We start from the raw sequence: 26,321 nt of genomic DNA on the forward strand, positions 1-26,321 counted from the left end.
CCCTTGTAATGTTGGAAGCAACACAAATATAAATTCATCTGAAAAAATGAAGTAAAATTGCAGGTGCGTGGTAAGAATTATCAGCTATCTAATTCCACTTGGTATAAACAAATGGTTTAATGATTTAACCATTTCTAATTGCTTTAATTGTGTGGAATACATGAACAATTTGAACTAAACTATGGTTTGGTTTTTATCTTAGCTTCCCTAATATCTGGTAGCTAAGATGAACACTGCCAAGGCCATATTTTTTGTAGAATCCAGGAAAACCAGCTGGAAAACACCTCAAGGATTATCTGTTGCAAATTTCCAGGCTAAAAACAAGGTCTAGATGGCCCAGCACCCTGTCCAGCCGAATCTTTAAAGTGCCCAACAATGAAGAATACATCACTTCCCTAGGGAGATGATTCCAATGGCTGATTGTTCTCGTTGTGAAAAATTTCCCTTGTGTCTAATCAGAATCTCCCCAAGAGTTATTTGTGTCCATTACCTTTTGCCTTTTCCTTATGACTCCTTGTAAAAAGTGAGTCTCCCTCTTCTTTGTAGACATCCTTTAAATACAGGGACCTTGTGATAAGGTCACCCAAAATTCTTTTTTTCTCAAGGCTGAACAAATCCATTTCTCTCTCAGCCTTTCCTCACATCTCAGACTACCCAGGCCTTTCATCATCTTCATGGCCCTTCTCTGGACCCTCTCCAGTCTGTTCACAGTTCTTTTTGCATTGTGGGGATCAAAACTGAACACGGTATTCCAGGTATGGTCTGATACACGTTAAATAAGTGGGATAGTAGCTTCTTTATCCAGTGTTTGAATGAGCTCATAAGAAGATTTCTGGCCAAAAATGTGGACAAATTCAGATGTACCAGGCTACATTTGCTAAGTCTTTGGGCATCATGTTTTTAAGAGATACTAATTTCTGTAAATCTACTTAGTACATTCAGTCTGGAATAATTTCATGTCTTAAATGAGGCAGCAGCGTTTTCTGTGGTCTTGGTGAGCATGATATATAAAATTGTGTACATCCACTCAGAATGTTACTGGGAAGATAATTTCCCTCAGCTACTGCTTTCAGCATGTCACACATGTCTTTGTTGGCTCTTCTCTTCTATCACATCAGACCAGTGTTACTTGTCTCCACTTCAAGGGCCTTTCATGTCTTATATTCTTCCTGTCGTCTCTCCAGTGTTGACTGGCTTACTCCTGCCTGCAGCCAACTTCTGACACCCATGTTCAGCACCCACTTGTTAAATTTTCAGACAAGCATCTCTCTTTTCCCTTTCATGCTGCTGGTCAAATTTGGGAGTACCACGGTAAACAGTCTCAAAGCTACTTCATCATTTCAAATCTCAGTCTGTGATGCCCACAGGAGTCTTCACAGCTGATGTACTGCAAACATTGCCTGTCATGACAGTCAAGCTTGTTTTCTTACATCCTTCTGGAAGAAAATTCCATCTGTATTGTGTTCATCTCTATGAGATCTTTTGTTTCAAGAATGTACTACTGCTGTGTGAGCTACAGTGGCAAAGGTTGTAGCCTACCGAGGCCAGGTCATGCCGCAGTAAAGCAACTGAGTAATTCTGTGGTTGCATCAGGGAGTTCAGTCTCAATAAGTACTGAGTACTCCTACCAGGCAGGTGCTCTGCTGGATAATGTGCCTGTTGCCTCATTGTCCCTTGCCTCATGCCAGTCCAGTGTTTCCTTGTGAAACTGTCTGTGTGCCAACGTTGCCTGCAGGGCTCTCAGAGTTCAAAAGGCTGAAATATATATCCCTAACTGGGTGGAACAGATAGGAGAGACACATACCCATGTGTGAGACTGCCACCTGGGTAAGCACTAGTTTGTGAGACAGCAAGGATAAAGACTTACACATCATTCACAGCACCCTGCCTAATTTGGCAAGGTGGCTCCATCCATCTATTTTCCCTCCCTGGTTGATGGAAAGACAGAGGTCATTATCCACAAAGTAATTTAAAAACACTGAATCAAGAACTTAATGGGATTTACTTAGTTCACAGTAGAGGAAAATAGGAGAGATCAAGCTGAGGTGTTTAAAGTTGGGATGACAAATAACCTTTCCTCTTCACTACTGAGTGTAGCATTTCCATGGCAAGGGCGTAAGTTAACAAAGGGGTAGACATGCCATGATAGCGCTTCAGCTGCCACCTTGCAGCACATTAGAGAGCATGATCAGCCTACAGAGAAGGGTGAAAGGAGAATGAGAAAGATGTGTTCATGAACCAAAGATCCCCAGCCTGGATTTGTCCATTATCTGGGTCAGGATGGTGAAGTCCCAGTCTCACTAGTGTATTTCAGAGTGGAGTTAGAGGATCATTTAAATTGAAAAGGAACTCAGGAAGCCTTAATCCAACCTAGGCCTTAATCAAATCCAGCTCAGGGCAGGGCCAAGACTGAATTCCAGTCACTGAGGACTTTGTTTAGATGGGTCTTAAAAGCCTCAAGTACAGAGATTGTGAAATCTCCCTGTTTAACCTGTTCTACTGCTTCTATCACCTCATCACAAATTTTTTTCCCTGCTTCAGCTGACCATCTTGGCAGTCCTTCATTGGACTCACTCCAGTTTTTTTTAACATTTTTCTTGTGCTATTGGACCCAAAACTGGACATAGCATTCCAGATGCAATATAACAAGTGCTAAGTAAAGGGGAATTATCGCTTCCTTTGATCTACTGGCTATAGGACTTTTGATATGGCCCTGGATGCTGTTGTCTCCAGCACCGGCAGAGCACAGAGCTGGCTCATGTTCAGCCTACTGGCCACAAGGACATGGGGTCTGTTTCAGCAGGGCTTCTACCTAGCCATGATGTATTTCAACAGTCAATTAATCTGTTCCATTTGCATCTGACCTGCTTGAATTCTACAAGGTTCCTCTTGGCCTGTTCCTCCTGCCTGTAAAGATACCTCTGAATGACAAGAAAAGTATCAACTCTTTGCCACAGGTTGGTGTCGCCTCCAATTTTTCTGAGAGAGCACCCCATCTCTTCCTCCAGGTCACTGATAAAGATACTGACCCAGGATTTCAGTGTCAACAATTTCATGTAGTGTTGGCTCATCTCCAAAGCTCTGTTTGCAGATTTTGAAAAGTTCCATAAATGTTGCGTATTAAAAAGCCAGATCACGGGAGGCCAAAAGCAGAGGTGTATAGTATGAACTCTTTGAGCAAGTAGGGTCACATTGCCGTGAACTGTCCTAGACCTGGACCTGAACATTACAGCTTTCAATTCACAACATGTGTCTGAATGTTAAAAGAGAGGAAAGAGAATTCCACTTGAAGCTGAGAGCATCTTGCAACCATAAATATGGTCTGTGTGTACCCACAACATACATACATACATATATATATATATATATATATATATATATATATGTACACAAATGTACATGCACATGAAAGAATGTATCTTATAGCAGGAGCCCTCTGCAACAGGTTTCTGAGTGGAGTGAGCTTTTCCAGAAGAGTTACTGATCTCTGGAACAGGGTTTCTATCATGAAAATGCTGACATAACCTTTAACTGTAGAGCCACGAACAGCTTTGTTATATTACTTGTTCCTAGCTTATGTCCTTGTCCTGGAAACAGTGGTGGCATTGTCTGCTGCTAATTGTGTTAAGGGGTCCGGGAGAGTTGGCACTGATATCAGAAGGGAAAAATAATTTTAAATTAAAAATTCCCCTTATGTGAGTCATACAAACTTGGGGAATTTTAAATGAATGACTTTAGATTTAGGTCTATGTATAAAATACTCTAATTTTTTATTTTTTTTTTCACTTTGCAGATATATCAGATGGAGTAAATACTCTTTATCAATCTAATACATTTTGGTTATTTTAATCCCCCTTTCATTTATAAATCTGACTGGTGGATCTAATCACTTTTTTACTTGCTTGTTGTTTTTTTTTTTTTTTCTCAATACTTTATGTAAAGAGAAACCAAAGCCTCACACAGAGTTTCCAGCTCTCATGATTTTAATGTGGGTCTTGCAATATCTAGTGTTTTTCTTAGGCCTCAGCTCCTGGAGTTCAAAGATTATTTCAAGATCTCAGCTTTTTGTTTCACAGCCCTTGAGTTTCCAGGAAAATACTGAAAATCTGAATGCTAAAAGATCAAAAGTAATAATTAAGCAAGCAAACAAAATCTAGAAATGGTTATTCTGGATGTTATTGTGGCTTTTACAGAGGCCTTTTAAAAGCTTGCAATGGCAATACTTTGAATATAATCAATTTGGATAGATCTTGGAATGCAAATCGCCACAATGACTCCCATTATTAATGCTATCTCCTAGAGGTGTGCAAAGCAAAATCCTAGGGCTAGTTGTTACTGACTTTTACTTTATAAATCCTACTTTTCGAATTATCTTTACTAGAGTTTCCCAGCCTAAAATCCCAGAGCTGCCCTGTCTTCTTTGAAGCATTATGTAGAGTTCTTGGTATCTAGCATAGGATAGCAGAGAGTATCTTCTGCTGCAGATAAAGTATCATAATGGCTGACACCATAATGGCCTTGCAATCAGTTGTGCAAATGGATACCAAATCTGAAAGATACATAGCACTCTCACGCTAAAGGCTTCTGTCAAGCTGCCTGTTACTTTTGTTTTCTTTCCAGAGGTGCTAATTTCCAGAGATAAAGAACTGACTGCTCCCAGTGAGAAATGCAAAGGACCTTGCAAAAGCTATTAAGTGTGGGAAATTAACAAACATGGGAAGCAAATGGCTGAATATATGAGTTTCACTCAATTAACTTTTTAACAAACAAAACCTTTAGTAGCTCCCCACTATTCCAGCTGTTCTGTGTTTGGTGTCAAGCTAAGTGTTACTTAGCCTGGGGAAGGCAGGAGGAACTCTTAAATTTTGCAGCAGTTACCTTTTTTTGTGACAGATTAGCCATTCTTTCTCTTTCAGCATGAGAACGCTATTGCCCATGCTGTGTGTATAGTGCAAGTTAAGGCAGATGTCTAAAAGGGATTTTACCTCACTGTCAAGTGTGGTGGGAGCTGCTCTCTGTGCCATTCAGTAGAGAAGAGAGCAGGAAAACGTGTGGTGTAATCTATCAATGCAGCCCTTCATGCACCATGTTCTCCCTCCATGGAGCTGGGGTGGGTTCTGATCTTCTCTTTGTTAAGTCCTGTCCAACTTCAGAGACTGCCCAAGCACAGAGCAGGAGCTGCAGGGGCTTGTGGTGCATTTAATCTTAGATCCCCTGCCAGCATACTCAGAAGAGTGGGTTGTGTTTTTGGGATGGGAAGACAGGTAGTTAAAAGTAGCCTTGAGCGTGTGATCCTGCCTAGTTTCCAAGGACTGAAGAAAGTCCCCACTAAGAGAAGGTTTATGCTTTCCATGTGCTTCACAGTCCCTTCACTTTCTGTCTGTACAATTCAGTTTTAATGTGTTCTGAAATCTTGTGTAACCTGATCACTGAATTAAATGATATTCTTAAGGATATCAATAGCCAGCTACTGGAAAGTTTGCCATCATAAAAGGGCTCCTTTTTGTTCTTGCTTAGTAAACACATAAATCATAACTCAGCAGAGGGGAAAAGAAAAGCCAATCTTTTACAGTAAAACCATCTGCCCTTTGTTTCTTTTGTTCAAAGGGAAAGACATAAAATTGAAGTTCCTTTAAAATTTTCCACGATAAGCATTTCTCTGATTTCTTTTTCAGCTTTCTCTAATTTGTATGAAGGAGACTTTGATTGATTGAAACCCCCTAGTAAACCTCTAAGTCTTTAACCACTTACTGCTTGCTTGATATAGCATTTGCTGTTGTTTATAGTCTGCTATCCATAGGATTGGTTTTCGGTGTAATAAAGTACTAAAAATCTCATAGAGTTGTATCAACTTGGGTGTTCTGCGGTTAGCATGGTGGTTGTTATGCCTAATTCCCACAGCAGAGAGGGGGAGTTAGGGGGGAGCATCATAAAGAACAAGAGTTAGTGGATTGCCAGCTGAGTAAAGCCCTCACTGTGAACAGGTTTGGGTAATAGCAATATTTCTAAAGGGGAGGGTAATGACACTTAAGTGAGGTTGGTCTTAGTAAGCAGTTGCAGGTCTGGATCCAATAATGTATCATTTACTGCGTCTGGAATAGATCGCTTGAATAAATTAAGTGAACTCTTACCCTGCTGTGAGCTTTCTTGCTGTGTGCTCTGTGCTTATTAGCCTCCTAGCCCCTAGTTTGACCCTGTTCCTTTCTTAAATTAATGCATCTCCAATTCCCTAATCTAGCCCTTTCTCTTTTTTTTTTTTTTTTTTTTAATCTCATGTTTCTTTGTTTCCACCCAACTTGAGGAAATAGCTGAGGAGTTTTCAACTGTTTACCCAGAGGCAAAATTAACAGGTGCATTTGGGGTTATTGTGAGGCTCATCAGATGCACAGAGGACTTGGCTTAGCTCCCACTCTGATAAACAGAACAGTATTGTAAATTAATTGTAAACCGACCAAGATGAAACTATCAATTAACACATAGGTATAGTTTTTAATTTTTTTAAATTTATTTTTATAGTGATGGGGGACATTTTTAAAAGGGCATTTCAGCATGTCAGGATCTTATTATCCATGCTAAAGACAGAGGACATGATGATCCAGGTTGGTGAGGGGGTAGTACTATAAAAGAAAATGCGTAACTTTTTTGTGAGTCATAGCATTTGAGCCATTATTAGCTGATAATATGACACAAAGAGAGGACTTGTCAACTTGAGAGTGGTTTCTCCTTTGTTTAAAATAGAAAATGTTTTTAATGCAGAAATATCCTTACCACTGTACATACTGATTGTTGACAGAAATTCTTCATTCATGATACAATCAAGAATGCATGAAAGTGCATTTTCTGTCATTTCCCTGATTTAGTTTGGAAGGATTTTGCAGGCAGAGGGTGTAAAGGTTAAGAAGAAATGGATTATGTGTTATGTCTTCATCCAGGGATCACTTACAGGAGACTCTAGTCAGCTCCACTTTATATTGAAAGGCTTTTCAGTGAGAACAAAAACTCTTTAAGATTCACCTTCGTTATTGTGAAAAACTAAACCTCATATTTTTCAGAGAACTCTGTCTCCCACTATGCACTTCTAGTACTAAAGACAAAAGGCTTTGAGTTCTTTGTTGCAATGAGTTTTGCAATCCTTCATGTGTCACAATATGCGAAGGCAGCCTAGTTTATAAAATATCAGGAAGTTCACGACGAGCTGTTTAGTGACCTTGTAATAATCTGTCATTTCAGGCAGATTCTGTGCCATCTGAGCCTTTTAGTGGTCATTTAAAAAACTGAATTCAATAAAACCGGAAAATAATTACTGCTCTGTTTGGCAGATAAGGATATGCTGGAAGATGCAAGAATACTTTGGGTATTTCCTTACGATGTTTTGGAGACAACAGACTTTTGCAAAGGATTATAGAATAATTGGTGTGTGACTGCAGCATCCATTACAAAAACTTTTTTCTGTGCTGTATTTGTGAGTGTTGACTGACATTGTTCTGGGGAATCACAGAGGATGTAGGACAGCTGTCTGGTGTCTGAAACTGCAGTCATTTGCAGTGTGGGGAACAGAACAGGATGGAAACATCAGGATGGCAGCAATACCTTCATGGTAAAAAGCTGAATGGTGTTGTAATGTATTGCATTTAGTATGTAATGTTGAACTAGATGCCTACACTCTGCATAACCTGTTTCAAGCTGTAGTTAGGTGTTCCAGATGCGCTGCAAGTTTGTAAAACTCATTAGAAGGTGTGTTTGTAGATGTTGCCCCCAGACCTTTTGTAGTTTTCGTACATCAAGCAAATTTGGAGGCTAAACAGAGAGAAAGACTTTTTTTGGAGCTGCGATGTCTTTAAGGTCCCTTCCAACCCAAACCATCCTATGATTCAGCTTTGTTGGCTAATACACAATATCAGCACTGATGCTGATCACAAGACAGCCTGAGCTCTTTAGCAGCTGTGAACACTTTCTCCCCTTCCTTGTTTCTCAATCAATGCTAATCAATACAGGGCTGAAATTATTTTGATATCTGTGCCTCCTCTGCAGCATCCTATGGCAACATAGGGTGCACTGAAAGTTGTCAGAGAACAAAGTGGATTAGGTTGGTTGAAGACAAATAGGTAATTTCCTTGGTCGTGGTTTCTCTACTCCTTATATCTACACTGACAGGTTTCTCCCTTAATCTTATCTGTTCTATTGCTTCATTTTTTGTAAGTTTTTCATCCTTAAGACTACCCTGGTTAAAGTCTTGTTTAGACCATTCCAGAGATTATGAGTATCCTAAACCAGGACAGATGTTCCTATTAAAAGAAGAAGAGAGGACAGCCTCTGCTCTGATTTTGTAGCTCAGCAAAGAAAAATTGGTGTTTTGGAATTGATGAACCAATTAAAAGACATAGGCAATAGCTGAGAGATTCAGATGTACCTACAAAAGATAGAATAGTACTTTTCCTTACAGATCAGGCCAGAGTGGGGGTGGAGAAGGATTAGATGTGCTTCCCACCACATTGGTTTTTGTAAGCCCAGAATGAGAGGTTGCTTCTGTCTCCAAGTTAATCAGTTAGTAGTTTTTGCAACACAGCTGCATGTTTCTACCAGATCTGCAGTTTGCCTTTAATGCTCTTTCTCTTAATGAAGGTGAATAGATCTGTGTGTTTCTCTTGGCATCCCTGTGTCACTCTAGACACTGTGTAGGTCTGCGTAGGTCGTGATTGCTTCAGAGCTGGCTTCACCTTTGAGATAAGTAACAGAGCTTCTCAGTTCCCAATCTCCATAATATTAGAATGAAAAGCTATTCAAAGTGTTATCTCTGTTGGAGACCCCATGCTCTCTTTCATGCTTTTGATCACCATGCAGTAATTCATTTAGATATCAGAAGGATTAATTAATATATCATTGAAATTAACATGGACACTGTTCAATTGCAAAGCTATTGCTCTGTGTACTATCCAGACTCAAGCCATGCTATAATGTTTGCTTTTTCCTCTTGGTCAAGAATTTCTTCCAGCTGTAAAGGGGAAAACATGATATGGTTTACATTTCTATAATTAAAGTTTGAACACACAACTATAGATATGGGGACTTAGAGACATCATGGAGCATCAAGAATTTACAGACTTCATATTTTAACTCTTTCAACCTTTCTGTCATATCCTGGAGAATAACTTATGTTCTATTTATTAATGCACCTTCTTACTGTAGAAATGCAAAACACTTTGCAGAACCAGTGAATTTTACCTGTCTTTTAGGCAATGATAAGGGAACCAAAGCAAACCAAACTTGATAGCAATTTTTTCTGCCTTTGATAAGTGGCCTGCTTTTGTTTGTGCTTTCAGCAGTGGGTCAGCTAGGCACTGCAAATACTTTGTAATTTATCAAATTGCTGCCCAATTCTGATGCAGAAGAATACTGGAATGGAGATTATTGACTGAACATCCATGTTACCTCAGAAATGTCTGTGCTGTAGCATGTTGAGAGCTACTACAATCTTGGCAAAGGAAAGTCATGTATTCTGGGAGCTATCCTTGCATAAGATAGTTGCCAATAATTCATTCTTCTACTGTAATAAATTAGACTGTCCACATTGGGTGGGGGAGAAGAGGGAAGAAGGGAGGAAATGTTGGAACATGTTTTTGAATATGAGTGGCTTCATAAATTAATTTGTATACAGAATTCAGAAATTACAGGAAAAAAACAGTGTACATTGTCAGAAACTATGTTCTTTCAATTGAGGTATCTCTTGGACTTCCAGAAAGACATAAACACGTTGTGAATTATTTCACACTGCAAAGTGTGAAATGCCAGGCAGAGGATTCACATAGTGAGTGGTTTCAAGAGAACACGTAGAAACCAGAAGCAAGGAGGATGCAGTGACAGTGCTTGTATAGAAAATATTACTAGATCAGATGGGATTAAATGAGTCCAGAGGGCCATTAAGTATAAATTATTCTATAATTCTCTGATCATTATGTATGTTGGATGTGACTTCTTTCTTAAAGTTAGATATATCCCACGTACTTTAAGATTCAGCTTCTCATAGTGCTGTGTCTTTAAAAAGACAGTACTATACCAATTCAGACTCATTAGTCATCTACTTAGCTTTAAACTTGCTCAGTTTAGTTATAGAATATTATATATATATGTATACCATATATATATATATATATATATATATATATATATATATATATATATATATATATATATACACTTTGTGTGTATATATATATATGTATGTATGTATATAAAAATAATATTTATACTTTGGTGTACTGCTTAGTTCTCCTCTCTGGCACAGTTAATAATTTCATAGATATCATTTCCCACTAATAAATTTGGATGCTGATAATAAGGATTGAATTGCCTTTTTTCTTTTTTTTTTTTTTTTGGTCATTGTTAAATGCTCTATAACTCATGCTTATAAAAATGCATTGGGTTGACACACACTGTACAAATTGAGGGTTTTTTAGTTTTGTGGGTTTTGGGTTTTCTGGCATTTTTTGTTTATTTGTTTGTTTTGGGGTTTTGTTTGGGTGGGGTTTTTATCTCAAGAGAAGGCTGTATTTTTGGTTAAAATCAGGGAAGTCTAGAAGAAATAAATGTGGGTTTTGTTGTTTGGGTTTTTTTACTTTAGTTTTTCCAAGAGATCTGAGGACTAATTGGTGTGGTGAATGCTCATGTAATGATAACTGTGTGAATTGAACCCAAAGTTGTTTGTATTTTCTGAAGTTGTGAAGTGCACAGTGCCATGCTAGTTATAATGATCCTTGTCTGACAGGGAACTTACTCTGTAGATAGCAGAGGGAGTGGGCAGATTTCCTTGAGCAATGCTGCACTACTCTAGAAGGATCTGGGTTTTTCTGCTGGTCTCATTTGATCAACTACCATTGAGATGAACGGAAGGAATTCCTTGGGAAAATGAAATACAATATTTTTCTTGTATCATTTTCATGCCTTTGTCTGAGTCTCCGTCCTATGGCTTCTTGCTCTGGGTGTGAGGCTTACATCAGCTTTTGCAGGAAGTCTGATTCAACTGAAAGACCTGAGCCTATAAATATTTGCAGTTCCATAGCTATGTCCATGATAGCAGTGTGTTGTTTCTTATTTCTCAATTTATTGCATCCAAGAACAATTCTTTAAATTACTTCTGGAAAAGTACCCACACAAGGTAATTTTTATCAGAGGCCTAATATTTCTGTTCTGCATTTTAAAACCACGCTTTCAAATACAGTGGAATTCCTTGAAGCCAGATGTTAAGTAGGGAAATTATACTAATTCAGTAGGATAAGAGCCATCTTGCTCTTCAGTTTTTTAATTTTAGAAATAGCTGAAGAGAGGAATGAATAGTCACTCTCAACAGAGAATATCTGAGTTTGAATTCTCTGGAACATTCCAGTGCTGTTGAATAATCATTTTCTTTTTCCTTTGCATGTGAGGTAAGTATGCATATCTGTTTGAGAGTCATGAGGCATTTCGTTTACCTGTTAGGAGTAAGCTTTATATATTTATTTATAAGAGAATAAAAATTATTTAGATTATTTAGAATGCTTTTTTTTCAGAGGTAACGCATAGAAGGAATATGCAACTTTTAAAGGCAGCTTGACTATCATGCCCATTTACATTGTATAGAGTGCAAATTACCTGTAAATTAAGCACTTCTGGAAGTAGGATAACTACCTGCAAATAAATAATTAACTTGAAAACTTCTCAATATGTGTTTTGTGCAGTGGCTTGGATTTTGGAGGGGAAGCAATGAGGTTAGGTTACACAGTTGTGAGCCAGGTTGCTGATTAACTGTGCTAGAGGAATATTCCAAAGCTAAACACTACTTATAAATCCCCTTATGTGTGTCAATGGTTCTGCCACTACAAAGACTTTCATATATGCTTAATGCTGTGCCTTGGGAGCATTCCTCTCGAGGTGACAACTCATGCTGAGTGAAATCAAGGGTAATTGCAAATATTTTCAGGCTCAGATTCTGCTTTAGAAGCTGAGTATGCAAACACTGTCACATGTTGCACTTTAAAAATTGCTGTTTATAAGTGACTGGTGTTTTTCTGTGCTTTTTGCCAGGTTCTTCACATTTATATTAGTCCGTAGTAACACTGGGAGTGGAAAGTTTGTGTATCTTAAACTAGACTGGCAGCAAAAAAGGAAGTTTTTAGATTGTCTAGTAATCTGCTATCCCTATCAGCTAAAATCATCTTGTACTAACTCTCAATAGCCTTTTGAGAGTGGAAAACATAGACAGGCCATTGCACAAGATTTTATTCATCTGAATTCTCCCTCCAGTTCTGCACAGAACTGGGAAGCTTCAGTGGTCATGGAAAGGCCCTGGGTATCTGCTCCAAACCCTCCTCCCAGACCTGGAGGCCTTGCAGGCGGATTTTGCCCCTGGAGGATGTATGTCACTCTTTCCCTCCTGAATTGGTGGCTCTTCTAGGGCAATCAGCTGCTTCTTCTAGAGAAGCAGAGCATCTGGAGAGTTTTTCACAACTTGGAGAAGCATTAACTCTGAGAAGTTATTTGTGTTTGAAGTACAGCTACTCCCTGGTACTGTCATCTTCTCACCCATGGGAACATGACCTCATGGAAAAGCGTGTGTGGGCTCAGTGTCATCATTTAAGCATGTCAGAGGGTTGTTGTTTTTCACCCTGCACTCCACTCCTGTTACCGGAGAGGAACACTGAGCTCATAATCAGTAACAGAAATCTTGTTTGATGCTTCTGTTAATAAACATTGCACTGAGTGAAGTTTATTGTCCCTCTGATGCAAGGCATCCTCTAACACAGTAAAAGTGCAGTTAGCAGATGCTGGCCACACTACACAATTCCTTACAAATGTATCTTTTAATTTTTTCATGTTTTAGAGTGGAGACTAAGCATTCCCCTTTCGTTGGAAGGAAGAAGATGTATCTGATTTAGAGTGACTGGAGTAGTAAGTCAAGAGCAGAATGATGGATCTGAGATATACTTGAAGGGATAATTGTACACAACCAGCAAAGCTGGTAAATATTTAAGGGTCATGGGTTAAATGTCAGAGCCACAGTACTTGAGCTCAACTCCATAAAGTATCAAGAATGACTGGTAATTAAATCCAGGGTATATTTCACCAAAGGGAAATAAATTTGACAGCTAACAACCAATACTGGATTACCACCTCTCAGAGGTTAGGGATCATGCTAGTAATTGTAGGTGGTTTACAGTTGTTAACATAATAGTAATAGGTAGAATGATTGCTTACTCACAGACATCACAATACCAAGCAAGACCGTATCTTCTGTATGTTAAAGAGAAAAAGAAGTCCCCCCAGTCATTACAGTGACTTCATTTTATTTCACTCAGCATTTTGCTGTTTAAAATAAACATCCTTAGGCTATTCGTGCTCAGATCTCAAAAGTGAAGGTAACTGTGATACAATATCCTCAATTCTTCCCTGAAGTTGAATGTAAGAAATATTTAAAGTTGTAATAGAAAAGTGGCTTTGTATTTTTCTGAATTATTTTATGTTTAGAAATCAACATGGACAAATATGTCTGCATTTAATGATTGTGACAAACTCCTTCCCTGTTCCCCCTCCCAGGATAGTTTTTACCACTGCATAATCCTGTCTTCATTAAGCTCTCCTTGGTGGTCTGCTAACGTCTTGCATTTATGGAACATTTTGGCCAAAATTTTTAAGATACACTTAAAACCAGGGTTGATAATTAACATGGTTTTGCATACTGGAAATGGGTGCACAGATCTGATGCAGCATTTATTAATGGCAAAATCTCCTGTGTTGTGTTTCAGGTGATCACCTAACCTAGGCACCAATTTCTTTTTATCAGGACTCAGTAGTTTTTATGTTTCTCATTAGAAGGAAGAGCAGAAGGAGCTGCTTAGCCCAAGGTCTGCCTAGGGAAAAGATTCATTTGCAAGCTTTGACAGCAGATGTGGGGACATTATTTGATATTGGAACAGAGCACAGAACTTTAAAAATGTTTAATCAAGGGGTCTCATTTTTTTGAGAAGTTCATAAGAGAAAGTTTTCTGTTTCTGTATGCTCTTGCTTTGACTCCAGTTCATTTGGAATTTTGCATCACCAAGGGTTTCTTAGAATCATGTAATCATGCAGAGAAGAGTATATTTGGGTACAAGAAGAATAATTTTTCACAAATATGGCAAATAGGACTTAATAATCTTCAGGTTTTGGAGGAGGAGTGCAAAACTTCATTCCTTCCAAATTCATATAATCATAAATAATTGTCATGAATAAAAACCTAACCAAAGATATCTGTGTTGGAAAAGTTCCTGACCCTTTTCAACAGTATTAAGTATAGTTCTTCACGCCCAAGATGACCAGCAATGGTTAGAGACAGGGGTGTGACTTGAAAGCTTGACTGCTGCTTTTGACAGAGTAGGAGGTGTTGGTGTTTGACACTGCAGTTCCTCCTGGCAGCTTGTGCTGCATTGCAGGTCAGCAGCTCCAACTTGGATTAAGTTACCTGGATTAATCATGTAAATGGCAGTAAAGACAAAGAAACTTACTGTCACCATGAAGAAATTTAAGTAAATCTCTGTGTGCTTGCAGGTCTTTGTTGTTTTTGTCAGAATCCCCCAACTTGCAATAATAAAAAGGACACAGTTTGCATTTGCTTGCCTCACAGAGCTAAAACTCCTTGAGAACAACAGCCTTGACTCAGCTGTGCAAAATGAGGTGATGTGCAACAAACTGGAGCAATTTTATTTATTTGTTTATGGGAATTTTGTTTGGTTTGTGGGTTCTTGGATTTTTTAATACCTTCCTGTACCAGCAAGCTTCCTGCTGGGACAGAAAGTTTCTCCAGGTTCCTCAGGGGACAAGTGGGTTTGTTTGAGTAGTTTCCAAGTGACAGCTACCTGTTGTTGACATCAGCACTGCTGTTGCTCCCTTGCTGCCTTCTTCTCTTCCTCTTCCTCACTGTTTCTCTCTCTGCTCACCCCCTCCCCCTTGCCTTTTTCTCCTCTGTGGCCATTCAGCTGTGGGCAGTCATAATGCCTGGCACAGCCCTTGGTTTGTCTTTCAGGTCCTCCTGTTTCCTCCTTGTGAGGCCCAGAGGTTTCCAATGTCTGCAGTCGTTTCAGGTCTTCCTTTCAGAAAGGCAAAAGCTGCTGTGGAGATCCTGTCCAGACCTGTGGGAAAGTGCAGCCCAGCAATAGCTATTAATACTGTTCCTTTCCGAGTCCTTCTGAAAGGAACTCCCAACAGGAAGGTTTGAGCACTCTGCACGACTTTGCAGCTTCGCTTTAACTCTTTGGCTCCTACATCATTAAGCTGCCTCAACAAAGCTGCCTCGGCTTTTTTTGCCAAATGCTCATTGTCTCTTGATGTAATTGCTAGCAGAGGTTTGCCATTAAGAGTCTTTTCAACAGCATTTTTCCTACTCCTCCCCAGGGAGATGCTAGTAGTGCTTGGTTCAGAGATTATTGATGTGGGCTTGAGTATTTGGAAATACGTCTTTAGTGTCACCATGGGTAATAAAAGTGCTTTAAAGGATGCTATCAACAGGTTAGCTTGGCTTACCAGTAGAAATGGTTGTGCTGTGTGGAAGGGTCTGCATGCTAACCTTCTTGGACTGTAGTTTGCTTCTCCTTGAGTCTTTGCCCTCCTTCAGCCTACGTGTTTAACATTAGTGGCATACCGCATATGTACTGCAAGGGAAGAATGGAGCTGCTCTCTGGCAATCTCTGCCAGTTTGTGTCATTTTTCACATAGGATAGGTATCCTCCTCTTCTGGCCTCTCTTATAGGAGCATTCTTTATAGAAAAATAAAAAAATAGAGGGAAAGGATTTATCATTGCAGGATAAGCAGTTTGCAGAGATGGTTAATTTTAGACATATTTAAAAGTGCCAAATATTCATGATATAGCCACTGAAATACTAACACTGCAAGTTCTCTCTAGGGGCATTTTTTGCAGGTTTTTTATGGTTTTCCCCTCTAGGAAACAAAAATAATTTAGTCAGTTTCACTTTTTTTTCTAGACTAATTCTAATCAAGGTCATCCCAGTTTTTGTGGCCAGGTAACACATTATTGCATTTTCAACTTAACATGAAAGTATTTCCTCTGTAAAACTGAAAAGCTGGGTTTATCCTTCTTATCTGCCTTTAATATCTGTGCTTATTTGTCATACATTGTTTTAAAAAATATTTCTATAGTTCTGTGGAAAAATTTGGTTTATGAATGTAGTCATCAACACAGTTATTGGTAAAATGTCTGCCAGCAAGATGTTCCCAGTGGTTGTTGCCTAAACAGCAAAAAGCAAGAGGCATAATAATAGCAGTTTCTTTACACATTCTGGCATTTTTTAATTTAGAATTATTTTTTTTTCATTTTAATGGGAGATACAGGATGGTAGCAGTGCCACAGTGTTTTTATGATGAGACTATCCCAAAAGCATAACTGTGATGGAGTTTTTGTGTTACTCCATGCTTCCACAATCCTTTCCTTTAGAGCTCCCAAGAAAAATAGGATTGCTGCCTAAAAACATGTACCTAAAAAGCACCACTGGAAATGTTTCTTTTCTTTTTCTTAAAAAAAAAAAACCAAAATGACAAAAAACAAACAAAAAAATCCCCAAAAAACAACAAGAAGCACAAATACATGTTCTTTGTGGAAAACTAAACTATGTAAGAAAATAAATGCTACTTAAGAGGAAATGTAACAGATGAAGTATAAAGAGTTTTACTTCCTGTATTTTGATTTTTAACCTTTCCCAAACTTTCTCTATTGTAAAGTTAAAACAAAATCTTATCAGTGAGTGCCATATAGCAGCAGCTGGATAGCATTAGAGCCCTCTGTATGAGCTATTCTTCTTCATTACCTTTTTCATGACAGCTCTTACTTTGCACACAAAATGTTACTCTGTATTGGAGATTTATGTAATTTTGGTGTCTTCCATTCTGAATTAAAGCATGACTGTGGTGGAAATGAGGGGTTTACAGGTAAAGTCACGAGAAATTTATGGGAGAAAAAGTGATGAAATTTAAAATGTTCAGTGCAAAAACCATGCATTTATACGAGAACTTTAATAATTCCCCTTTCCCTGGCCCCACCTTGAATTGTCCCTTCTCTCTTCATTTCATGTCAGTGAAAGAAGATTGTTACTTTGGTTGGTTCATGGAGGGTGTTTGATGGCAAATCTGTTTCTGGTTTCTGTGTGTATTATAGTTAAATAATCTGTTGGGTGCATTCCTGTTAGAACAAAAATTGCACACAGTCTTGTTCATTCCCTGATAAACTGATGTGATTAATCTTTAACTTCTAATGTTTATTTAAAATGTCTCTAATTTATTTAAATAGTAATTTAAATTTGGAGCCAGCAGAGTGACCTGCTACTAGAACAGCATTCAGGCCTGGAGGAATCAGATTACATCTTGGACTTTTCCTTTTACAGTGCCATAAGGAGCATGGGAATGCTGGAGAAGTGTTACCCTCATTCCCTGGGGTGGGAAGGCATTGGTTTTTATTACAATTTCAAATTACTAGATGAGTTCAGGATTTTTCTGATGTTATCACAGAAAAAATGTTGGTTTGTTTCAATGCAGGAACATGCAAATTCTGGTGGCAGTCAACAAAACAGGTTCAAGTCTTCTTTATTTCTACCAGTACTGTTTCTTATAGACCAATGATCCACATATCATTTAATCTCACAATACAACACTACATTTTACCATATTACTGAACATTCTAAAATGGGTATTTGCAGGTCTATCCAAAGATTTATTTTATAATTTTGCATACAATTACTTGAGCTTGGCCTCCCATATGCCACCTGAAACATCTGGTCTATGGGCTGTAGAGTTTTGGTCCAAAAATTGGGAAATATTTATATGAAAGTGTCATAACTCCAACAAAAAAGATGCATGAGTACAACCTGAGGATAATCCCTAAGGTGTTAAAACAACACATTTGAAGGGCTGAGCTTCAAACCCCTGGTGTGTTTTCAGTGAGCTAGGGATTTAAGAGATGGGTACAGACTCTCTATGTGTTGAGCAACAGGTGGTTCTGGGATAGATCTGTCCTAGGGATACTGTTTTGGTTTGCTTTCACTCTCTCAAAAGGCTTGTGTTCATACAGGTGGAAAGTGGAAAAGTTTTAGCACTGCAGAAAGGTTATTAGTAATAAGACAGTGATCTCTCACCCAGATCTGCCAGTTAGCCTTCCAGCTCTTTTTGAGTGTTTTTAGAGTTGTCTAATTTTAAATACGCTCTAAGCAAGAGCTGTTTGCAGCATGTATTGATGCTGCTGTTAGTCAAAGAGGCCAAGAACGGTAGTGGTGTCTTAAGGGAATAACCTTCCCTGGAAATTAACTTCTTTATACTCTCCTCTGTTTCCATGCAAGTATTCATGTTTGCTGATTAAGGGACCAGACCAGAGGAAGCCAATAGTTGGTGTTTCTCATTTGAATGTGTGTTTAGGCTGGTTTCCTAAGGAAACAAGGCTTAGGTAATCACACTGTTTTTTCTGTGCCTTCCTTCTTCCTGGGGGCTTTTGAACTTGCTAGACAATTTCAAGTGAGAGTCTCACAGATAATTAATTTTCTTCAAGTCTGAAAATCAGTGGCCAGGGACGGAAGAGGAACTGAAATTATTGCCCCACTGAGGGAATGGTAAGTACAAGTTAGCTGTTGTCCCTTCTGTTTAACAGGAGTCACCTGGTCAGATGGCACATACCTCTGCTCTCCCCTGGCTCTAGCAGAGACTCTCCTTGCCTGGACAGCCCCTCTAGTGAACATGAGAAGAACAGAGCCTTTTGGAGCAGGGAGGAATCAAACAGCTGAGATGGTGAAGGACATTAAAAACTATAAATCTGTGAGAAGACAGGCATCATTAATTCTGTTGCTCACAGGAAGTTGCAAGGGTGGAATTCACAGTAGTGAATTGTGGAGACCAGCATGTCTTCTTTGTGCTTCATGGAAATACTTCTGTCAGCTGTGAGACTGTCACACCTTTCAAGGCTGTGACAACCTAGCCCATACCTGCCAATTGTCTAGTAATTTCTGATTGTAACCTTACATAGGAATATGCACAATACCAGGCAGAGCAGTTGCACTTCCTATGGCTACATTCTCTCAAGGGAAGCAAACAACTCTGATTTTTAAAAAGACTTTTCCTAGAGCTTTATATTTCTGTGCATCTGCTCTCTAGAGTACACCTGTGCTTTTCAGTTCTGGTTGTTGTGTCATATTAGTTGCATCATCTCAGGGGTACTTATCTAGTTTAGGCAAAATGACTGACAGCTGTCTGTATCTGCCTGTGCTGGCACTTGTTAATTCAGAGAGCCAGGCCCTCCAGCACTGTGCACCTGCAAACAATAAACTGTCACCATCACAGTGTAATTTTATTTTTTAGCATGTTTTAAAATATGTAATAGTATTTGTATGGCTCATAAAATTAAAGTACATAATACTGTCATCATGTAGGGGTCAAATGATCAGTATTGTGTTAGCTTTGCCTTTTTTACACACTACCATTTTTACATTATTCATTTGAAAACTTTCTTCAACAGATGTAGCATGTGTTATGGTCTGATGGCTGCCAAACTCCAGCTGCATACTTCTTGAGGCCAAGAACCTCTTCTGAAACTCTTTGTCATTTTGAGTTCAGACGTATATTTGAGGACAGTTCTGTGGTCTTTAAAGGTCTTTAAAGGGACAAAATACATAAAGTTAGTAAAGGGTAATCACACCCAAAGAGAGACTTTGAAGACTGAAAGTGTTTCAGTGCAATTCCGTCCTGGTCCTATTTTTAATAGAGTTAAGTAATTTTAGAATTGCTTGTTCCCTTCTGTTAGGATGTCAATCCTGTGATCCATACCACTTCTGTCTCGGTTTGAATTTTCTCCATTTTGTGAAAATTCCTGTCTCAGTCTTTCCTTGCGCTCCATTCCTCATTGTTGTTCAAGGGTGCTTAATTCCTGTTTAGAAGTGGGATAAAAACTCTGTCAGCTATGTCTGGGTCTTTTTAGTTGCTGGGAGCAGGTTTTGGACTTTAAGACAGTCCGAAATCACCCAAAGGAACTTTTTCTTTATATGGGAGTTTAGCTGGGGCCCATAAACATTTACTCATCAGCCAGGTTTCTTTAGTTTGTCCTGCCATCTCTTCTTGGTCCTGGCAACACAGCAAGTGACAGCTTGAAAAGTTTGGAATGTTAAAAAAAGCTAAGTGGAAACAGGAAGGAAACAGAAAGAGCCAAGAGAGAGTTTGTTTTCTGCTAGGAGGTAGGAGCAAGACTCACTGCAGTCAAAGAAAGTAATTTGGCTTCCAGAACATTCTTCTGGAAACCTGCTTGAACGAAGACAGCAGAATGACAGACATAAGTGACAGTGCTTTCCTACCCAGAGGGAAAACAGAGAAAGATGAACTCAAATAGTCAGCAAAAGCTTTGTGTGCAAGTCAGTTTATATATAAGCTAAAGCAACATCAGACCAGGGATGTATCAGGTTAAGACTCCAGCTGGTCTACAGATGGAGTGAGAAGGATTAGAGAAATGTCCCATCACAGAGGATTGCAAGAAAATCTTGTGAGTAGCTAGTAGGAAAATAGTGAACTTTCAACAGTGTATTAACTATTAATAGGAGCTGCCATGCTTGCTCAAACCAGAACTTCATATGGCTAAACACCCTGTCACTGTCAGGGACCAATAATGAAAGCTTGGGAAAAGAGCATAGGAACAAGACAAGCCTGGAAGTGATCCTTCCCAAGGTCTGCAATGAGTAAGGTGTGCAATGTCTGTGAATTTTTCAGAGACTTTGTGTCAGTGTTATGTACAGAATTTTATTTCTAAATCTCTGTGAGATTACTGGAAGAAATTGACATAAGAGTTTGTAGCCAAGATCTTGAAAGACTATTTGAGCAGAAAAAACAGATGTAGAGCATCTCATGTAAATGAAGATAGTCTTTTTGTCTGAGTGAGATGTCATTGAAGCCAATACTAGATAATATACCTATCTTGAAGAACATTGCAAACAGGCACTAAATATGTTGAATATGAGCTGCTGCTTTTTTTTTTTCTTTTTTTTGCTTTTTTTTTCTTTTTTTTTTTGGGGGGGGGTGTTGGTTTTGGGTTTTTGTTGGGTTTATTGTTGTTGTTGGTGTTGCTGTTTTAACTGTAAGAGCACTGTAGAGCACCCTAAGTTACTCTGCAGCTTGATGAAGCACAGAATAGTGTGATTCAGTTCTGCCCCTCACTAGTCCTGGAAGCACTATTCTCTCATCAATGAAACATTACTGCTTACACTAAAGTCAAAGTGGTGTCTCAGCACATTTTAGCTTTGGGGTTTTAAGTGGGAGCTAGGTCTGGCTTCATGCTAAATTTTTGTTAGATTTGGACAAGACAGAATTGTTTGACATTGGAATTGCTTGGACAGCAGAAGTAAGAAATAGTCCTGAGTTGGTTGCTGGAAATGGGAACATGTTCAGGTCACAAAAAAACCCTTTTTTCTTTCTCTGGTTCTCCTGTTTTTTCTGGGGAAATTTAGTGCTCTAATTGTGTAATTTGTCATTTTGTGATGATTTCCTATGATTTTTAGCTGTCATTAAATGACTGAAATGCAGAATGAGTAGAATGTTTATGTGAAATATTAATGTTATTATTGGCTCATCAGGTCTTGTCAGGCAGATGTATTTCTGCCTTTACCCATTACATTTTGAGTAATCCTATTGGAAGTCTTACCATTATTAGAACCTTATAAAGAAAAAAGAAAAGCTACCATATATTTGCAAAAAATTAGTACACCACCACACTTACACTTTATTATTTATAAAATCTAAGTAATTTCTCTTTCTCAGAACTGTGTATTTACCAAGGGTTTAGTTACTGGGTTTTTTTCTTCCAGGAGACATGAAAGAAATGCTACTGCGTTTGCTTAATTCCATCTTGTTTGTTAACTTCCTTAATAATTAAAAGGTGGTTATTCATGGGTACCATTTTCCAGCATACTTTTCCTGTTGATGTATTTTGGATTCCTTCTAAAAGAGTACAGATCAACAAAAACTCATGTGAGTAACTTTCATAAGGCAGGTGTGTCAGGAGCATAGTTTGAGCTTTCATTTCAAGAAATTTACAGTTTAATTACAGCACACTCAGCTCTCCCAGTTGTTGGTTGGTATTTTTTTTTCCTGAGAAAAGACAAAAAGGCTTTGTAATCTTGCACTGCTGCGTTCAGGGTTTAGATCTCACCTTGTAAAAGTTTTTATTGCAGCCTCCTCCTCCACTTGTGCCATGAAACAGTGAATCACTTCTTCATGTCTCTAAGTACAACTGCAGTTCTCATGTTTTATCCTGACACCTCCTAGATGAGCTTTCCATACCAGGGAAAGGGAGGACATTTGATGCTTCTAATATTATTCTGACATCTCCCCTTCTCAGAGGAGTCAACCTTGCTGGCTGCCTTGGCTGTGAATCCCAGCATGAGACCACATTCAGGGTGATTAATGTGTGCAGGGGCTCAAATCACCCCTGGGCTTCTTCCAGGGCATTCATTCTCAGGGCATAACGTTTCATGTGTTCAGCTGTAGGATGACCTGGGCAGAGGCCCAGTGGTGCTGACAATTTTCCATGCTTTGTATGAGTATCCAGAGAAACTAGCCCAAAGCGACTGACAGTGGCCTCCCTGGCTGCTGCTAATGATCTTCAGTAGCTGAAGACTTCCTTCCTTGTGTGGCCCTCACACCTTACTGTGTAAATAGGTAATCTGTAATTGTGGCTGTGGAGATAGAAGATGCCAGCTCTTCTTCCTTAGAAAAGAATAGCCTCTCTCCTCTTTTGTTTTTGGGGTTTTTTATTTTGGTGGGGGGGCTTTGGGGGATTTTATTTTTGGAGGGGTGGGAGCTGGGGGGCATACAATATTTTCCCAAAATGTTTTGCTCAAAAAGCTCATCAAATGATGCTATTACAGGAGTTGTTCGGCAGATTTTACTTAAGCTTTCCCTTTGGTTCTCCACTGTGTTTTACTTTGGCTGAATATAAAAAATCTTTAGAAAAATTTAGAAATCCTTTTTATTTTCTCTCCTTCCTTTTAGTATTTATATGTGAGAGTCGATACTGTAGTTAAGAAGATTTTCTTTTAATAACCTGTTTTAAGAAAAAGTACTGAATTTCATTTGAACAAGAATATTTCTGTAGTTACATCATAGTCAGCCTGAATAACATGAACCCAGTTGTGCCCACAGGATGAAGACATGACTGAGAGAGATTTCCCTTTTTCTTTGCATGTGGCTGTTTCAATTACCTTAATAACAGGTCAATGCACACACAAAGAGCAATGCACAATAAGAAGGTATCTTATCCAAAGGAAATCATGGTTGAGTATTCCTCAGGGGCTGAAATAGAGGCAAATGTATTTTTTTATGCACGAGAAAGTGTGAGGGAATGTCTTGTTACCTAACATACTAACTTAGACTTAGACAAGGTCTGCATGTATAAATAAAGTTTTTCTGAGGCAAGCTAATATACTTGGAAGCAGTAGCAAAGGTGCTGGTCTAATTTCAAGGTTTCTTCTTACTTCCTTTTCTGTAGGTACAAAAATGGTGGTTGCAAATAGTAATTGAGTGTTGAAACTTCAAATACGTTGTTTGTGGTATCTAGAAGAAAATCTGGTCCTGAAAATCTCCATAAAAATCATGGTTAGTCTTGGAAATTCATTGGTATAGATACTTCTCTAGGCAGATGAACCACAGAGCATTCACAGAGTGCTGAGGGATGTGGTGCCCCCTCTAAGCAACCAGGGAGCATTTTGAGTCCTCACAGGTGTCTCTGGTACCCGTGCCAGTGTGATTCCTAGTCCCTGAAAGAAACCAGAAAAGTTTTGAGAATACCTGAAGTGATGAGACCAGTGGAAGAAAAAGGTGAATCCCTTGATTTCCTTACCTCAGTTACAGGTGGGTAGATGAACTGCGTTGGAAAATGAGATGTATATTGTTCACTTACACAAACTCTTTCACAAATATGAAAGGATGCATTTGGTTTCCCGTTTTCCATCAGTACTATACCCTGTTTTAATTTTGATAAAGATGAACTCTTCCTAAAATCAGCTCTAGAGATCACTGATGTTACACAATGTATTTCTTAGATTTTTTTCTACACCATGCCCAGGCATAGAAATGGCAATTAGTCTCTTGCTTGAAATGTATCTTGAAAAGGGAAGTTGGAAGATGTTGTTCTGTTTCTGCATAGACATCTGCATGTAGCTCAACTCTCTGTAGGACAGAATTCCTCAGGCTCTCTTAACTTCTGTATGCTTACTTTCAGCAAAACCAGGGACATGGTGAACATTCCCAGGAAAGCAAAAAGCTGCCTACATTTCTGTTCCCCAAGGAAAAGCACCCCACAGCTACGATTTGTGGCCCACAGAACCCATGGGAAAACTCTGCAGGAAGATGTTTCATGTAGAGCCAGATGCTTCAAGTCCTTAAGCAAGTGGTCTTTGATTTTACTAGAAATGTCATGATTTTACACAATCAGCTCTGGAGAGCATACTTGTATCTAAGAAGCAGGGGGAGATATATCATAAAATGCTCATCACAAAAAAACTTGCACAGAACTAGCAGAACTGCAGTATCAGATATAAAATCCTTATCTCTCATGTGAGTAAACTTCTCTTGGTCCAATTTATTGGATTTGAAACTTCAGTATGTATTTTGGGGATTTTTAAGTTCTCTTTACAAGGATGGTGAAGCTAACATAGATAGTATAGTATATCACATCCATGCACTAGACTTGGATATCCATAAATTAGAGTAAAAACTTAAAAATTAGGGAAACAGAGCATATGCGGTAGGAAAAGCCAGGAAAAAAGATGTTAACCTCTTACCTATTGAGCTTTCTCTGTCTTTGAAAGACACACTGCCTGCAAATTTTGAAGTTCTATAGGAAAGTTTATATACATTTCTGTGAGTGTGTGAGGACAAGTCTGTACTTGGACCAACTGAGGTACACCAATGTGTGCAGCTAATGCAAAAACAAACACGAAGACTTGTTAATGAGCATACAGTATTTAAAAAGACCTCTCTTCTCCTCACATAACTTCAGTTTGGTCCTGCTTCTAGAGTTGTTTAAATAAAAAACATATTCACTAAATTCAAGGTAGTGTGTTGAACACTGGCAATATGTTGGATTTGCATTTTCTTTGTTTTGCCATTTTAGTGTTGTTAGCAAATGATTTCTTAAATTACTTCTTATTTAGAAATAGACACATGATTGCACATTGCCTTATGAAAACCAAACAATTTTTAAGTGTTAAAAGATTAGTTAGCCTTTAGTAAAAGTCTGTGACTATTAATACTGACATATTTCAAGCCAGTTTAAAGAGCAATTGCTTTAACAGGACATATTCTAGAGAATAAAGCTGGTCTTGTAATTCACAGAAATTCCAACCAATAAGTATTTAAAGTAACTATTTACTGTTACACTTTGTGTATTGATGCACTGAACTTAGAAATATTTACACATGTAAAGTAGTTCCCACTAGAGTTCTTGGGATTATTCATACTTATCAAACTATTCAGGTGATATTACTTACAGGATCAGGACCTTTGCTGATTTTTTTTAACCCTGGACTCTTTTTGTTCTATTGTATGTTCTCATTCCTTCTTCTTTGTCTTTATAATACTCTAAAATGAGCATTTCTATTGTCTGCATTTTAGGAACCTCACTTTGTGTGTGTAAGAAATATTTGTGCATATTATTTTGCCTTGACTTTTTTTTACTTTCTGGAGAAAGCAGATCCTTTTCACAAACTCAGTGTGTTATTCTGAAGCCAGTAAAAATTGAACCAAATGATCTATGAAAAGTACGGTTTTGGTGCAATTTTTAAAATATTTTTCTACCTTTAAGTAATTTAAATATTTTTAATTAAATGAGTTCATGAACAGGTACAGTGTTATCAGTGTTTAATTTTGGAAATATGATGCTATAAAAATTCCATTAAATTATTTCCATTTAATTAAGTACTCTAAGTATAAATTAATTGTTGTTTCATATGGAAATAGAGTACTATGTCCAGTTCTGGGTTCCTCAGTACAAGATGAGGAACTGCTGGAGAGGGTCCAGCAGAGGCCACAAAGATGATGAGGGGCTTGGAGTATCATTTCTATGAGGAGAGACTCAGGGAGCTGAGCCTGTTTAGTCTGGAGAAGGAAAGCCTAGGAGGGAATCTCATCAATACATATAAATATCTCAAAGGCAGGTGCCAAGAGGATGATGCCAAACTCATGGTGTCCAGCAACAGGATGAGGAGCAATGGCCATAAACTAAACCACAAGAAATTACAGCTCAACACAAGGAAGAATTTCTTTATGGCAAGGGTGGCAGAGC

At 38.5% G+C, this 26,321-nt stretch overlaps 1 protein-coding gene across 9 annotated transcripts in view; it reads left to right on the forward strand.

The window, feature by feature from the left end:
- Positions 1-26,321, forward strand: part of GMDS (GDP-mannose 4,6-dehydratase) — a 409,807-nt gene that overhangs the window by 240,051 nt on the left and 143,435 nt on the right. The window lies entirely within an intron of this gene.

This window comes from Cyanistes caeruleus, chromosome 1 (assembly GCF_971803275.1).
Source record: "Cyanistes caeruleus chromosome 1, bCyaCae1.hap1.1, whole genome shotgun sequence".
Classification (NCBI taxonomy): domain Eukaryota; kingdom Metazoa; phylum Chordata; class Aves; order Passeriformes; family Paridae; genus Cyanistes; species Cyanistes caeruleus.